This window comes from Micrasema longulum, unplaced genomic scaffold (assembly GCF_059751315.1).
Source record: "Micrasema longulum isolate JH-2025_06_02 unplaced genomic scaffold, ASM5975131v1 h1tg001914l, whole genome shotgun sequence".
Lineage (NCBI taxonomy): Eukaryota > Metazoa > Arthropoda > Insecta > Trichoptera > Brachycentridae > Micrasema > Micrasema longulum.
In genome coordinates this window covers 277360-283359 of record NW_028279088.1, presented here as the reverse complement: position 1 = coordinate 283359, position 6000 = coordinate 277360, and positions in this window count along the sequence as shown.

Sequence of the window (6000 nt, the reverse complement as noted above, 5' to 3'; positions counted from 1 at the left end):
CCTCTGTTTTCATTTGATAATCGTATTTTTCACCTCTGTAATGCAATGTATTTAATGTTTTTATTTTGACAGTTGTACAAATAAAATTTGAGCGTCTAATTAATTATACCTTACCTATAAAACAATATATATACAAAAATAATTTCGAAAACAAAACATTGTTATAAAATCCAGACGCTTTCCGATGACACTCTATCTACCTGTGTGGATGTTTGATTTTAACAAAAATCATCGCCATCCCACGAAACGATGCGATAGACCCAGCATCCCGTATCTTTTGGCAAATTAAGTCCTTTGTGATACAAATTGTTTTGAGCTGCCTGGACTATTGTTTTAAGGAGTATGAAACCTTCACCTCCCCTCGTAGGATAGCGATGAATTTCGGTATTACGCTGAACATTACAAAACATGTATTCGAGCAATAATTTACTTTTAAATTTAAATATTAAAACTACAGTATTTAAAATTACTCTTTGCTCTAAGTACAATACATGACCAAGTAAAATTCTAAACTAAATTTCACAGAAGTCATGTTCAAAGTAGCTTTGTCTTCAAAGGTGTAAAAAATTATAATAATCTCCCCAATGAACTAAAAACTATTAAAAATAATATTTCAATAAATAAATTTAAACTAAATCTAAAGACGTTTTTTGAACACGCGTAAAAACTACATTAAATTTTAAAAAGTTAAATGTATTATTGTTTTATGTTTTTTTTTCTCGTGTACTCATATATTTAAAATTATGTAAACTCTTATAAATAAACAACTACAACAGTTTAAGTCACTCTCCAAGCACAAGAGTTAGTCTCTTTTTTTGGAGAGTTACAGTGATAAAATGTACTAGATGTATAAAAGTAGATCTGTATAGAATTTTTTAAAAACATTTACCTTTTATGAAATTTATAAAAAAAAAAAAAAGAAAGTTGAACACCTTTCGGACTTAGATGTTTGTCAGCAACTCCCTGTCAACTCCAGCTCTCTGAAGAACGTTTGTGTTGATGATCATGTCTACCCACTCTATGGCCTATTTCACGTGTCACAAGTGTCGCGTCGTCCCGATCCACCCAACCCTTTAAAATAAGGGTGGGTGTTAAGTATTTATTTATTAATTTTACTTTTTGTACATAATGTTATTTGTACATTGGCGGGCTTATTGCCAAATGGCAATTTCTTCCAACCAACCAAAAAAATAAAAGTTTTATTTTTATAATTCAAGTTACAGAACATATTCAATAGAAAAAAAAATATGAAAAAGCTAAAAGTATATAAAAATAGAAATAAACGTATTTGTTTATAAATTACCTCAAATCAAAACTATTACTCAATGGGGAAAAGGAAAAAAAGAGGAAAGAGGAAAAAGGAAAGGAGGAGAGATTAAGGAAGAGAAAAGAGATGTTTTTTCATACGTGATTTAAACAGAGATAATGTAGTAACATCTTTGATGGTGGGTGGGAGATGATTCCACAGTCGAGCCGCATGGACACTATATGAGTTAGAGAAGAAAGAGGAATTGTGGATGGGTATTAAGAGAGTGCCTTGAGAATTAGAAAGAAGAGGTAAACCATGAACTGATAAGCGTTGAAATTTTTCACGCAGGTATATAGGAGCGTTAGGACTATGAAGTACATTGAACAGAAGTGAGAGGGAGTGATAGTCTATCCGCTGTCTAATTTTGAGCCATTTCAGTTGCCTACGATAATCAGAAATGTGGTCATATTTCCTAAGACCAAAAATGTACCTGATGCATGTATTATGAAGTCGTTTAAGTTTATCGAGTTGCTCACAGCTTAAAGCATGGAAACATCAGCGTATTCTAGAATGGGTAGTAGTAATGCTTGTACAAGGGTGCATTTAGTACTAATAGGTAAGAATTTTTGCAACCTTCTTGCAAAGTGAGTGTAGACTGAAAAATATTTTGCGGCTTAATTCATTAGTATGAGCTCGCCAGCAGAGATGTTCATCCATTTGTACTCCTAGATTTTTTACGGATTCCCTGTATTGAATATTGATACCATTGACAATAAGAGGATTAAGTGAAGGTATGTCTAGCTTACTAAGCAATCTTTGACTACCTCATTTATTTAGTTTCTGCTGGCATGTAAAATTTTGCATAAGGATATCGAGTGGAGATTAGTCGACCTCATGGTTTATTCATTAGTACCTTTACCTATCTAAAATATTTTTGTAATGAATTATAATACTATTAAAGCCAATCCACCCAATGCTATTTTATCGTACCGCATACCGGGTGGATTTTTACTGTGTATTCGTAACAGTGTTCTTACATTTCGAACGCTTTTAAAAAGTTATATTTATTAAAAAAGACTCACCCAGAATTTTGAAACATATTAATTTTATCGACTGTAAATTTGTACGAAGAAAGGGTAAATATAAAATACTTAATTATAATTATAACCTTCTTCGAATATTATTTTATGACCCGTATAAGTTAATTTTATATCCAATAATTATGGATCAATTAATAATAAAGTTAATAGGTTTTCGGGATACTAGCGTAGCATGTTTGACTAGATCTTTTTAAAACTTTTTTTATTAATTACATAAATGTTTTTATTTTTATTGATTACCTAAGCTAACCGCAAAAACGTTTAGGTAGAATATTTATGTCTGTCGCCGACTGTTACATGCGAGAAAATTTGACCCTCGAGGCCTCATGTTATCGGCCCTGCGGCCTCGATTCATAGGCCTTACGGGCGTCAGTAAATTGGCCCTTCAGGCCTAAATTATTTAGGATCTCGGGCACGAAAAAATATTGCGCTTTTAGTTAAGAGTAATTTAAATGTAGGTAATAAATAATAATCTGTGACTAAATAATACTACCAAAACTACACAAATTAATCGAGTATATTCAATTATACTAAATTAAATATTAAATAATACAAATATGTATTTTATTTTAAAACTATTATTACTCCAATATTTAAAGCAGGGAATCCTGAAAAAATAACTAACTACTGTCCTATTTCAGTAATTTCAAACATTGCTAAAATATTAGAAAAAATTGTTTAAAAAGGTTGACTGAATTTATAAAAGATAATAAATTGATTCACCATAACCAATTTGGTTTTATGGAAAATGGGAGCGCTCAGGATGCTATTGCAAAATTACCCACATATATTCATAATTAATTGAACAAATTATTAAAGTGTATTGGTATATTTATTGACTTAAAAAAAGCATTCGATAGTGTATCACCACACTTATATCAAAATTAAAAGATGTGGGAATGTGATGTAAAACCATTGAATGGCTAACAAGTTATCTATTCCAACGACCACAAATGGTGAAAATAAAAAATACATATAGTCAAATGGAGACTTGTGATTTTGGGATACCTCGGGGTACGGCAATAGGTCCGCTTTTATTTATTCTCTGTGCCAATGACATATTTTGTCAAAATTTAAATCAAAAAATAATATCATATGCCGATAATACGGTTGTTTTGGTTGAGGGAGTTAACTGGAACTCAGTAAATTTAGTTGCTAATGACGTTATAAATAAATAAAATTTATGATTTGACAAAAATATTTTTAAAAAAAAATTAAAAAAATATACATATATATTTTCTTTAAATACGGAAAAGACAAAAATCATCCCATTTTTTATTAAAAAAATAAAAATTTAGATTCAGTAGTAAAAATAACTATTCACCAAAGCAATTACAACAAAACAAACTGCGATCTAACATGTTCAGTACTTGATACAACAGATAAAATTAAAAATCTTGGTGTATACATAGACCAAAACTTAAAATGGAAAGACCATATTTGTGAACTAGTTAAACGAATTAGAAAATGTATATTCATATTTATTAGATTAAGGAAAATTTAAAAAATCAATATTTACAAAATAGCTTATAACTTAATTGTACAATCTTTGTTACAATATGGTATTGTAGGATGCCAATATGATGCCAATATATTCATCTTAAAATAGTACAAAGATTAATTATTATAGAAATTTCCAAGAAACCCTCGACACTCAATACGGAAAGTCAATTGTAACGTATTATTGTTTTATGTTTTTCTTTAAAAATCCCATGTTTTTATTTTGTTTCTCATGTACTCGTATATTTAAAATTATATAAACTCTTATAAATAAACAACTACAACAGTGTAAATCGCTCTCCAAGCACAAAAATTAGTTTCTTTTTTGGAAAGTTACAGTGATAACATTTACTAGATGTATAAAGTAGATCTGTGTAGATTTTTTTTTAAATGTGCCTTTTATGAAATTTATTAATAAAAAATAAAAAAATATATATAGGCCAAATATAAATGAGTTATTAAGCGAATAAAATTGAATTTATTCAATAATAACATGCTAATTAATTCGGGCTTTTGGGCCTAATATCAAATATATATTTTTATCCCTTTTCTTCCCTTAGTTCCTCTAACTCTCTCCTTCCAAACTCATAATCTGATCCCTCATTCCTCATCATTTAATATAATAATAAATAATATTAATAATAATAATAATCAAAGTTCATTAACAAAAATAACAATTACTTTGTCTACTACATACACACTTAGGTAATAGATTTCTCTGGATCATGTCTAGTCTGCCTAACTAGGTACAACCTGTTTTAAGGCAGACATTTTTATGCAAAAAATAATCAATAACATTACTACCTATTTGTTAATTTACTATGCAGTTATACAATATTAATTTATTATTTAGGAATGTATTTTGAGTAAATTTTCCGATTTTTCTCGACCTAAACCCAGTAACCAATTTTTTACAAATTTATTAAATTAAATCCAGGTCATGGTTTTGCAATATTTGTGTAACATATTGAATATTTTTATTTATATGTGCAAGCCTTATCTCCCAATTAAAAAACAGCTGTTTTTTAATCAATTACTTTTTTTAAAACATATGTATCTTTTGATACATATATGCGGTTTTTTGGTGCAAAATTTTGACCAATCTCTTCTTTTGACCAGTATGTTTTTTGGTTGGCTAGAAGATATTGCTTTTTACAATTAGTCCGCCAAGGTACTGAATATTTTTTCTTAAAGTTTTAAATAAATTATATTAATAAATAAATAATACTGACCTCTGGCCTAGTGAAATTAGTCTTACGGACATTAATGAATCTGTCCTCTTGGCCTTATTAAATTGTGAATGTAAAAGTGTTCTGCAAAAAATCGTGTTATATTGTTTTTCCATTGAAAAAATGTTTTTGCAAATTTGTATTTCATTAGTGTTTGCAATTTGTTTTATCAGTGGTTGAAAAATTGGAAATGTCTTTTTTTGTGGGAATACTTCTGTTTTTTTTTCTCCATTATTTGTAAACCAAATAAATTTATTTATTTATTGACTTCTTGTGAATGAGAACGAAATGTTTTTCGCTAAGAATATTCAGAGCTTTTATTGCTAAATTAAAGCCATAACAAGTCCAAGGAGAAGCAGAAAGATAAGTATTCTGTGTGGGTTTAACAAAGGTTTGTCTCGGGAAAACCTGATTCTCAAAACAACGTTCTTTTGCCGTGACCTTAGATATTTGTAGAATACTAATATATTCAAGGAATATTGAATAGCATCATACATTAGGATATTGAATTTAACTCCTAGCTCGGTTATTCTAATATATACAATACTAGTTGACCCGACAGGCGTAGTCCTACCCAAACGTTGGCTTGCCTTGGAAAAAGACTTTTTATTTATAAGTATGTACCTAGGTACTTGTTTGTGATTGAATTCCAAAACTAAAAATGTATTAAATTTAAGTAGGTACTTGTTTTTTTTTTTTTCTTTATTAGGGCCTACTACCAAAACTTGATAACATCGGCCAAAAACAAGTTACATTTATAAACATAAGAAAAACATAAACAGACAGGAATAACAATATAGATACAAACAAAAGAGAAGAAAAATATAAGAACAAGAATAACATCAAAATATCAATTGTAATAATAAACACATATCCAAACCAATAAAAATTTCAACATAAATTGAAATAGGCACTAACAGAA